Source organism: Heliangelus exortis, chromosome 9 (assembly GCF_036169615.1).
Source record: "Heliangelus exortis chromosome 9, bHelExo1.hap1, whole genome shotgun sequence".
NCBI classification, from domain to species: domain Eukaryota; kingdom Metazoa; phylum Chordata; class Aves; order Apodiformes; family Trochilidae; genus Heliangelus; species Heliangelus exortis.
In genome coordinates this window covers 5,689,300-5,701,165 of record NC_092430.1, presented here as the reverse complement: position 1 = coordinate 5,701,165, position 11,866 = coordinate 5,689,300, and the positions used below count along the sequence as shown (strand labels likewise).

Here is an 11,866-nt window from a genome sequence, read left to right as displayed (position 1 = left end):
GATCATCTGCACTTCATGTACCCATTGCTTGGATGCTTTCCAGGTTTAAGTGTTGGAAGTAATGTTATAAAAATATGATGAGGGAGTAGTGATTTATTTAAGGGCATTGTTAAACATGTTTAGACCCTCTAAAAAAAAAAGGGCATTGCAAATGTGAAGTTTCCCCATGAATGCAGTTTGCACAGGAGACAGGTAAATGAGAGACTGTTTCTCAGGGCATGTCTCAGGCACATTCAGGCACCTAATGAAACCTTTGTGTTTCCCAAACTGTGAAACACTTGGTAGTTTGTCCCAGTTTTCTCAAATAACCCCAAACATCTGACTTGCTTAAGAGCCAAATTTAAGGTTTCGTTTTAGAAACCCTTGGCTTGTTTGTTACCTGGATGAAGTCTTACACTGTAAAATGGTTTTACTTTATGAAAACATGGGCCAGTAGTTGACTAAGCAAAACCTGCTAAATAAAAGCAAAGTATTAGAAGCCTTTGCAGTGTTTTCCTGCTACAGCAGGGAAGAGCTCTTGGATTGTTCTAGCCACTTATTGTTGCATTACAGGGTTTATAACCACCTGCTCTGTCTGTAACAGCAATTCTTTACTGTGTTTATTTATTTAGAATTGCAGTAAAAGCAAGTCTTTCCTGCAAAGTGGCTTTTTTCCTTCTTCCTTCTCAAACATCAGGTGGATACAGGGTAACCCAGACAACCCACAGTCTTACTACAGTGGTCAAAAAAAGCAGAAGGGATTTGTGGCCACTGCTTCTCTAATGAAGAAGCAACATAAAATCTGTGCTGTGCCCTGGAGAGCTGAGGCTGGACAGGGGGGTGTTGGACTGTTGGACTGAGCTGCAATGTGCCCAGAGCATCTCTGTCCAGCATATAATGAGGTGCCAGGTGTCCAACCTGGATGGCTCCTGGTGTACAAACAGTGTGGAGGACTCAGACATAGGGTCAGACCTTGGGTTGGATGTTTTTATGGCCTGTTTGATGATTAAATTGTATAATAAAACACTGGTGGCTCAGGTCATTGCTGTGGTTTTGGAGCCCATAGGGATCACCTCTTTTCTGCAGTCTGGAGTCTGGAGTTTATGCTTTTGATTCCTCTTTGGCTGCCTTTTACACCGTCAGCTCTACTGCAAGAATTCATTGGCCTAGAAAACAACAGGGGCTTCTGAGCAAGGAAGTTTGAGAGCAGAAATAAATCCTATTTTTAATCCTGCCTCTGATTTTCCGTGGGCGATACAATTCTCGGAGCGTGGCAGTTCCAGGGTGCACCTGTGTTGCAGAATGTGCCTTGCAGCTTGTTTTACAAACCCTAACCCACTTCCATGCTTTCCCCTAGTTGGAAACTTCAGGTTTGGGAGGTTATGATACTATTAATACCTGAATTGTACACTGATTTATCACAGGAGGCTGACAGGATATTCATGCTATGAGAAAATACAAGAGGCATTTAAAGAAATGCTCAAGCATTAACAAAGCTGAACCATGTCAAGTGGTGATAGATTTTACACTGTATCCTTGATCACCTTGTTATTAATGTCATCAATCTCTCTGTGAAAAGTTGCTCTGGGCATGACCATATTACCAGATGTTCTAATAAATAATTAATCATTTGGGGCATGTTGCCAGTTTGTTGCTTTCCAGTGTAATCCTAGCAACTTACCCATTGGTTCCTTTATTTGGAAACAAAAAACTACATGGCTAAAAATGAGTCAAATGCACTGATATGTACATGGGGTCTATTTAGCATCGAAACCTCATGCTGCTTGCTTAGAAATGTTTTTCCATCTTTTAAAACAGCACCCCAAAATTAACAGTTCTGGGATTGATCACCTTGGGAACACAAGCTCTTTCTGCTGCCAGAACCTGCATCCCAGCTGGTTCTCCCTGCCCCTTCAGTATTACCTCAGCCCACTGTATGTTTCAAGAGGGCACTCAAAATGCCACACTACCAGGATATCTTTAGAAAGAGGACACTACCCTGCCAGTTTGATTGCTTAATTAAAAATGTCAGGGCCTATAAAACTGGTTATTGTTTATAGCTAAACCAAGATGAATTCTAAGCAAACAATTAAAAAATGTTATCTTATTTTTAGTTCACATTCATTTAATTTAGAGTAATGCTGTATTAATTTGTAGTGTTCAATTATTTAATGAGTCACAGAGCAAGTTTTCTAATTACAGTCATGTATTTTTCACAAGTCTGAAGGCTACAATGAAAGATATTCTATCCAGACTATGAGATTTGTCCTACCCAAGCCCTTCTTTAATTGTCTCTTGTATTTCACATCAGAAGTCAATTTTGTTTGAGTTTAACCATACATACCTTCTTGAAGTAATTAATTTTGTTTGTGTGCCTCGAGGGATTTTTAGCTAAAAGCTCTCACATCTGCTCTATCTGTGACACTGGTGTTTTCTTTCCCCTCTAGCTTCTTCATGAGTAGGCAGCAGCCTGCTCATCAAAGATTAATTCCAACCTTCCACACATATTTACCCATTCATAGGCTCTCCCAGGGTGGCTTGTACTTTTTCACTAATTCCCCTAAGATATGAGTTAGAATTGGCCAAATATGACACTGGCTTTCTGTTCTTTTCCTTGATGAGTCAGTTCACTGTGCTTCCAAATCAGTATTTTTGTAAGATCACTTGCAATCTTCCCTGCTGTTTACTACTTGCTATTCATTCTCTGCTGATGATCAAAACAGACACCGTGGTTTTTTCCCCTTTGACTCGATACCTGAAACTTTTTAAAAGGGAAAGCATAGCTAATGAGTTTTTCCTTCTGGAAATTACAAAAAATACCCCCAAACCCAAGCATTTGTGAACACTGGAATGTGGTTAGTAGGAGCCATGAATGTTTTCACAGATGTGCTTTCCCTGCCTGAATGCTCTAGGGTGATACAGCAACATCTTTCCTGCCTTCAATTGTGTTATTATGCCTTTTTATTTGAAATATAAATCAGTTAACATTTTAACTTGCCCTTTCTTGTCATGGTATGTAGTTTGTAGTAGAAAAAATCAGGAGGAACTGGGGGACACCAACAACAAAGGCCTTATGATTTTTAAAAAAACATGTTGCTGGGCTGATATGTCATCATGAGCTCCTCATTTACCCAGAAGGATAGGGATACAGCCAGTAGCTCCTCATTTACCCAGAAGGATAGGGATACAGCCAGTAGCTGTGTCTGCTGGGAATAAATATAGCCAGCCACACAGTTACCTTGTGGATTTTAAATAACTCAAACGTTCAGGCCAGTTTACAACACGCACATTGATGCACCCTGTAATAAAAGTAAGGCTGAAATCAAGTTTACAAGTATCTGGAGTTAAATTTATTAGGAATCTCCTGCTCATAAAGCTTAATAGTGTTCAGCTTTAGCAGTTTAATAAGGGTCACATCTAATTTTGAGTTCTGGATGCCACGCATTTCTCAAGGTGAGGCTTTTGCCATGTTATTTTACTGCTCAATTGTTGGTGATTACCTGGGAGCAAACAAAAGGAACAGAGAGGTGAACCTGTGATCCAACATTGAGCAGATGAGCTCTGTGCTGTGCAGTGCTTTATCTCCCATATTCTTTAATGTAAAATCGTGTGTTTAGTTTTAACCTGAACCTTCCCCACTTTGCAAGAAATGCGAAAGATTTCAAGTCTAGGACTCTTTCCCTAGTACCAATGTTCATGTTGTATTCATTAAATTTACTCTGTCTTTACTGGTGTAAAACTGAAGTGAAACATTTGGCAGGAAGCCCACACTCCTGTTGCAGAAATGTCCACATTTTCCATCTTTGAAAAATCAGTTTCTTCTCCTTCCAAGTCTGCTTATCCTTTTTCACTTCTTCAAATGAGTATGATAGTGTGTCAAATATAACCTTTCTATACTCCCACCCATATTTCAGTGAGCATCGCTGTTGCTTGCATAGCTCATGATCTCTACAGCTCAGATAACTCCTGTGGATAATGTTCTCCTGGTTTTCAGAGCTGTCAGTGGCTTCTGTTCCAGTTCTAAATGCTTGGAAGCATTTTTTTTCCCAGTAACAGAGGTGACTGACGTGGTCTTTGGATCAGTAGTTTTTGCTCTGTTAGGTTGCTTCTAGAAATGGTCAGTGTATTTCGTGTCACTCAAGGATTCTGCAGATGAGCAGAGATGCACTGAGTGCTGCTGCTTCTGAAAGGAGGAAGGGCTGTTTTGTGGGGGGACACATGCTGTGTGCAGCTCTGGGCTGCACAGTTTATAAATGGGAGAAAATCATTCCCTGCCTGAGAAGCTGTAGGTAAGGCTCTGCTCAGACTGCCCTTACCATTGCATCCCTACCTTTCCCACTGCTGCATCCCTACCTTTCCCACTCCTGCATTTGGGTTGCTGGGCTGTTCAGCCCCAAGAGATGTGTGCCAGGAGCACTTGACCTGCACATAAGTAGGAAAACAAACATCCTTTCAGCAGCGGGGCTGCCACAGCTGCTGGCACAACGGGCTGTAATTCAATCTTTCTCCCAGGCTTTGGAACCTTCTTCCCATTTGCTGTTTTTATTTTGCTAATGGTTGGCAGGTGTTCATTTCTTTTGTCTTTCTGGAATTGTATTACACTGGTTAAATTAAAACATTTAATCCTGAAGACAGAGTTGCAGACTCGAGGTGAGTCAGTACTGATAAAAGGGGTCCTTGGTCATTGCTGAATAGAAACCTAGCCCTGAGCTGTACAAACCCAAACTTGATGCAACGCCAGCTTTGGTGACAGATGATGTGAAATGAGTGGTCTGCGTCCAGTTATGTCAGCAGAGATCCACGTCACGAACCCCCACTGCCACTAATGACACCTTCATTTAAAACCTCAGACTCGGTAACATCTTAATGGCAACCTCAAACCCTGAAGCCCTCGCAGCTGCCCTGGCTTTGCAAGCAGCTTGGTAGGGGATGGGGAGAGCTCTCCTCAGCCCAGCCCACGTCCCCCCGAGCTCCTGCTGTGCCCACCCGTGGTGCTGGTGGGTCCAGCTCTGGCACACACCCCTGCCAGCTGCCACCGCTCCAATCCCGACCCTGGATCACAGCGTTTTGGGTTGGAAGGAGCCTTTCAATATCCTCTTGTCCCAACCCGCACTGCATGGGCAGGGACACCTCCCACCAGACCCGGTTGTTCCCAGCCCCAAACCACGCAGGGACGGTGCAGCCACAGCTTCCTCGGGCAAGCTCGAGTGGAGCTGTTGTATCAGCAGACACGTCAGAACCCGTACGCATCAACACCCCTCGGGGCTCCGGGCAGAACGAGGCACCAGCCCGCTCTCCCGCACCCAAAGCAAAAATTAACTTTTTACGTCATTCCCACCCTCCTGCCGTCACCCACCGCCCCTCCCCTCACTGCGCCTGCGCGGCCCCGCCCCGCTCCGCGCCGCTGCCCCGCAGTAACCCCGCTCCGCGCCGCTCCGCCCCTCCCACCCCGCGCCATTTCCCGGGAGCCCGGCCCCGCGCGCCACCCGGCTCAGCCAACCGGCACGCGCGGCGCCGCGGAGGGGATGGGGGCGCGCGGCGGCGGGGGGATGCGGAGCGGCCGCTGAGCCCCGGCCGCGTCCCGGTCACCGGCGACGCTCGGGGCGGGGAGAGGCGGCCCGACGCGTCTTCTGCGTCGCGTCCCGGTGAGTGCGGAGCTGCGAGGGTGCCTGCGTGGCCGGCCCCGCTCTGGAGCGGGCCCGCCGGAACGGGCGGTACCTCGCCGGGCCTCCCGGGGCGGGGCGGCGTGGCCTCCCGCTGCCTCGGCGGGGGCGGGCGCGGCGGCCCTCCGGGCCGTGGTGGTGCCGGAGCGGCCCTGCGGGGTGGGGAAGGGGGAACGGCGAAGGCTTCCAGCGGCTCAGCCGGCAGTGAGGGGACGCTCGGCCGCGCATCCCTTGGCGGGGCCGCCTCTCTGCCGCCGTGAGGCCGGCACCGCCCTCGCAGGGCGCCGGGGCGCACGGGGGCGGCTCGCCGGCTGATCGGTGAAATACGGGACAAATACAGGAGCGTTTTTGTTCTGCTTTGCTTTGTGTTTGGGCTCTTGCGTACGAGGACGTGGAAAGAGCGCGTCGTGAGTCACCGAGCCGGGGGAGGGAAGGAGCCGCCCGCCGCGGCCCGGCCCGGCCCGGCTGGCCCGCAGGTACCGCCCGCATGGGGGGCCGCGCCGTGTCCCAGCCCTCTGAGGGCAACATTCCGAACCTTGGGGTTTGGTACCGATAGGCTTCGGTTTGTGCTTGCAGCTTGTGGTGTGTACTGTGAAGCCAAGGCGGGCGGAGGAGGTACGAATGGGGCTTTGCAGTGAAATTTTAGGGTTTTCATTGAGATTTTCAGGGGCCTGGTGCTCGAATTAGGGCTGAAGTGCGTTCTGTTCGTGGGCTTGCTCGGGAAGGATTGCAGGGGAGCATTCATCCTTCGGAGTGTGTGGGAGAGGAGCAAGTGTTAAAGGATTATTTCTGGTAAGACCAGCATGAGGCTGAGTTGGAGGGACCCAAACAAAGTGTTTGGGAAATAAGCGAACTGTAACCTTTGGAGATATGAAAACGGTGGTTTGAATAAGAGTAGTTGCAAGGTAATTTATGAGCACTGTATTTTTTTTTTTAACTTGCTGAAGAAATAACCTCCACAAAACCTGTAGCGATTATGTACAACGAGTATGTAGTTCTTTAAAAAATCAGAGGTACTGCATTTTCTTAAGAAATACGTGGCTCTTTTTGGCCTATGAAATGGATTTGGTAACAGCAAACGCTAAATTCTGGTATTTAAGTAAGCTCACTCTCTAAGGTTAGAAGTACTGTCAGCAATACAGAATTTGTGAAAACCAGAACTGAGGAATTAATCGGAGTACTTTGAAAATGTAATAAGGCTAGTGGCACTTACTTTTACCCAAAATATTTCAGTTAGAAGTCTCAGGATATATTTCAGTTGACATAAAGTTATTCTAGCATTCTGAGCATCTTATGAAGAAAAAGCATAAAACGAAACCAAAAGATCTTACTGGGGTTTTTGTCTGGTTATGTGCTGCTGGAGAAATAGTCTTTTGCCAGAGTGGACTTAACATTTCATTGTGAAAAAGTTCACTGTGGTACATGAGGGTTTTTTTTGTTAATTTTTTTGTAGCTGTTTGTTTTTTTCCCTGGGGATAAAGGGTAAAAGTAAAAAAGGGTAGGTGTGTCGTCAGATCCTAATTATGTCTTAAGAGAAAGATAATCATAAGATTTTATTTTCATAAGCATCTGTACCACCGAGAGAGCAAGCACATCTTGTTTTATTTGCTCGTTCTGTGTGCTTTGACAAGTTAAGGAAAGACATTGCTAAGAAGCCTGGTAAGTCCCCCTTGTCCTGTGGTTTTATGCTTAAGTATAGGTGAAGCCAAACATTGTGACTGAAAGACTTAATTTTCTTTGTAGTTGTTCAGCATCTTTGCTATTGTTAATCCCTAGAAACAGGAGGTAGGTTCGTATTTCATGCTTTGTGTGTGCAGTTTTGGTGGCTGGCAGACACCCTTGGGTGAACCTGGTGGAACTGCTGATCTGTGTTGTCAAGACTTCTGAAGTGCTTGGTGCACTCAGGCTCTGTGGTATGGATCCAGTCCCTGACACTGACTGCTCAGGAAAGCAAGTTTCTTACTAATCCTTTCAAGATGAGTAAGCCTACTGATTTTATTCTGAAATAGCCTGTTTTATCCTCAGTAAGCTGTCACTTAGTTCTGAAAGTTGTGTCATCTCCAAGTGTCCCACTTAGTAATTGTGAAGACAACAAACCTCAGCCTCAATATTATTGTGTGTTTTTCATGGTCATGCATCTGCTGGTGTTTTGAGAGAGATCTGGATTCCAGCTGTGGAGGAGGGCAGGCTGACTGTACCTGTGTATCTGGGCTGCTCTGGGGCTTTGGCAGTGTTTTTGTCCTGAAGAGAGGTATCAGGACTGTGGTGTGTTGAATCTGATTCCTGTTTTCAGAAGTGTTGGTGGGTAGTTTCAGTCTTTTCTGCTCCATCTCTTGAAGAATCCTGATATATGACCACAGAATAAATCATGTTGAGCTGAGTATGCTGGTATGTGTAACTTTTCAATTTGTGACAGTATTATAAAACCATAATGCCTGTGAGAAATGATTTCCAAGGGATCTGGTTCAGCCTGAAGCCTAGGAAAATCAAGACTCTGTTTACTGGGAAATTGATAATACTTGAAAAAATAGGGGAAACATCTTCATGGTTGACTTGGAGTGTGGTGTGCTGCTGCTGAACTGGTGAGCATTTAAGCCACTGGTTCCCCCAGCCCGTGTTTAGTGCTGATGTAGAGCTTTTATTTCTTTCGTAGACTAATGAAGGGTTTGAGCCAGAATTGTACTAAAGATCAAATTTTTATCAGTGAATCATCAAGACATTTGGAATAAAGCAGTATGTGTGGCTAGGGGCAAAATGAAAAGAAATACGGATAAAGCATCCTTGTTCAAGGAGATGCAGCTATGGTGCAAGTTTGCAGAAGGCAGAAGGAAGAACAGAGTCCTGGGTTGTTTAGAAATCTATGTTTTCTTAAAAAAATATATATCCCTGTGGAAGAGCAAACTAAACCCTCTCCTGACAAACTATCTGCTACTTACTTCCATGGTGACAAACCCGTAGGAACGATGCTGAAGTTTTCTGCTTTCCACTCAAACCTCTTTTCTCAGTCAATAAGGAAATCTAGGTGGTTTTGGAGAGCAATTCAGAGAATTTACATAAGACACAGAATGGGGAGGTGCCTGAAAGCCAGCTAATAAGAAATAGGAGGCAGAAGGATTTATGTGGAATTTAGGCCATCTGAATATGGCCCTAAGATGCGACTTAGTACTACTAAGTAAGGTGTATTAACACTAAGAAGACTTGGCTTCAATTTCTATCCATTTCATCTGCTGTTGATTACTAAGCAAATTTACCGTCTAAACAGCTATTTAAGGGTGAGGGCCTCCAGGCTGTGTCTCCTGGCAGGAGTAGCCCCTTGTACCAGCACAGTCTGGGGCCAGCCTGGCTTGGAAACAGCTCTGGTGAGAAGATGCTGGGGGTTGTGTTGGACAGCAGGCTGAGCAGGAGGTATCCATGTGCTCTGTATTAGTAGGAACACAGCCAATGGGTCAAGGGAAGTGATTATCCCCTTCCACTCAGCTCTTGTTGCACCCCATCCAGAATACAGGGCAAGGGAATTGTTGATTAACTGGGGTGAGTTGAGTTGAGAGCTACCAAGGTTGGCTCAAGATGTGAGCTTTTGCCTTGAGAGGCAGAGGGAGCTGTTCCTGGAGAAGAAAAGGCTTGGGGAGGCCTTCACAGCACCTGAAGGCAGGTTCTTTGTGGATTTTCAGGATCTCGTGAGTGACCCTGCTTTATTATCCTGTGAATTATCTTGTGGCTCTGCTCAGTTTTGTCCCAGGTAGCAGTAGAACTTTCAGAGCCAGATTATTTAGGACCGTGTGAGGGCTGTCAGTGCTTGGAGGTATATAGCAAGCACCCGAGTCAATCTTAATCAGCTCTCAAATGGCGGGACTTTATTTGCTTTTAATTATGCAGAGCTGCTGTTCTTCATCTTGAGATCATGATCTACACCAGTTTTTGCCATGTAGTAAGGCCTGGAGGGCTCTCAAAGGTTTTCATGCTCTGCTGAGCTGTGGTTTGAGATCTCGAGATTTTGTGGATGTTGAAGGGAATCACCTGGGCAAGGCTATATCCTAATCACACTTCCTGAATGGCTATTACTAAATCCAGGACTATAGGAGGATAAAAAATGCAGCTCTCTGAAGTAAGCTCAAATCCTATTTTGTATTACCTTCTGAATCAGCTAGAGAAAAGCAATTCAAAATTCAAAAAGGTTTTAGAATTGGCCCGTTTAAAAACTTGATACAGTCTGTGCTGCTCCTTGGGAAGGAATTACTCACACGTGTGTCTTTTCATTCCTTAAGTGGGCCTGCAGCTCATGGAAGGTCAGGATGCTGACAGGATCTGCAATTCTACAGGAGGAGGTCATGAAGGGACTTTTGTCAAGGTGTGCATTGGGAAGTCAAGTTTCCCTCAGTCTTTATGAGGCTTGTTAATTACAAAGATGTGCTAGTTAATTACAGGATCTGAAATGGGACAATCTGGCTTCCCAGTTATAAGTTCCCTGAAAAGCAGGTAGGATAGTGTTCTTAAAAGTTGCTAAGTTACAGGTTTTCACTTTTGATAGTGGAAAAGAGCAGCAACCAAGAGAAAGCTTTTTCCCATTTCACTTAAAAGCTGGAAACCTAGTGCTTTGGTTTTTTAGGTACTGCATAAGTGACCTCCTTGCTGGCATCTACTAGATGAAACCAGTATGAGACCTTGAGGGAGAAAGGTTGTAATAAAGATTAGAATTGCCTTGCTGAAGTTTAAGGAGCAGAGAAGTAACAGTGCTACACTGCCCCATCTATTTGCTGTGTTACATTGCTGTCAGTGTAGAACATTTTGTTCTCCTGTAATAAACTCATCAAGATGCTGTGAACTGAAAGCTTTATTAAACCAGTTTTTCTGGATCTTTACAGGAAAGGCTTTTCTCCCTTACAGCTCTCTAAGGTAGTGTGTGGAAAATGCCTCATTTTGTTCAGGTTGACTACTGAGGCATGCAGAAAACCTTGACCAGCTGCAGGAGGGTTTTTCATGAGTTTGCTCCTTGATGAGAAGACTTCAGAGCAATTAGTGCAGGATCATATATCAGTGTGCCTCATAACATCAGGTTTGTTGCATCTGGCATCCAGTACAATTTCTACCCAGTGAAGTTTAAAGACAGAGTATAGTCTGGGAAAAATTGGAGTGGGGTTTGCAGTCATTTTATCAAACCATTATTAAAATCAAAATGTATAGGCTTGTTCTGTGAGAACCTATAAAAAGAAAAATGTGGAAAGTGGAACATGGTTAGTTTGTTCCACTTAATGTGTGTGTAATTTGTATTTGGTGAAGAGGATGTCTGGTTTAAATATATGGGTATGGAGAAAGGCAGAAGAGAACAGGAGAAGGAGATGGTGACTTTGCAAGAAGATTTAAGTGGTTTTGTTTGTTGGTTTTTTGTCAGTAGATTTTTTTAATACTTATGTTTGAGTGAGTGCTAAAGAGGGAGGCAGGTACAGCAACAGGAACAAGAGACAGGCAGTGGTCCCTATAATTCTCAGGTAGGAAACTTGGTTGTCTTTGAGGCCAAATGGGGGTTCTGTCTGCTCTGCAGCAATAACTCCACAAACTGCTTGGAAAGTTGTGTCGCCAGGGCTTGTCAGTGATTTATGACTACAGTAGAATTGTTCTGATGAAATGTTCTGCACTACTGTTCTAGAGAAGCTGTGAACAGGGAAATGATTTTCCTAATGGACATCTTTGAGATGCCTAGAAAATATTTTCCAGTTCTGTGGTGTAGATTTATCTTTTTTTTTTTTTTTCCACCCCTCTGCTTTGGGTGGAAGATGCTCATGGAGATTTTAATCTAGTTCTCTTAGAATCTGCACAACTAGCTTAACCTGATAACATGCAGTACTTGAAGAACAAGGTACAAATCCACTTGCCAGTGAAGCTCAACAGGGCTGTGGGCTTGTGTTTTGAGCATCCTGGTCTCAAATCCAAGGCTCTAAGTGGGTGCTGGAACATGGTGTTTTGATCAGGAATGGTAGTTAAAATAGACATTCACAGAGACACTTACGACAACATGTTTTCAAAAATGTCATTTATCAGCTTATGCTTTATTAAAAAGAAAATATAGATAATGTCCACATCCTCTTATGCATTCACACGGTTGTGGCCAGGTCTAGGATCTGAAAGAAGTGATCTGCTATCCTGACTTTTTTTTCTATGCATGTGTACCTGTGATAAATCTAAGATAAGAGTCTATGAAAACAGTGGTTAAAATTACGTGTATTTTA

At 44.7% G+C, this 11,866-nt stretch overlaps 1 protein-coding gene across 4 annotated transcripts in view; it reads left to right on the top strand.

Moving 5' to 3' along the window:
• Positions 1 to 5,406: 5,406 nt before the first annotated feature.
• ACSL3 (acyl-CoA synthetase long chain family member 3) overlaps positions 5,407 to 11,866 on the top strand; it is a 45,007-nt gene continuing 38,547 nt past the window's right edge. Inside the window, exon 1 of one of the 4 annotated variants that reach the window (XM_071751777.1) lies at positions 5,407 to 5,624. The gene's annotated coding sequence lies outside the window, so the exon portion shown is untranslated. Of the gene's footprint in view, positions 5,625 to 6,068; positions 6,548 to 11,866 lie in introns of those variants that run through there. The other 3 variants (XR_011727389.1, XM_071751779.1, XM_071751780.1) reach the window with 3 other exon arrangements.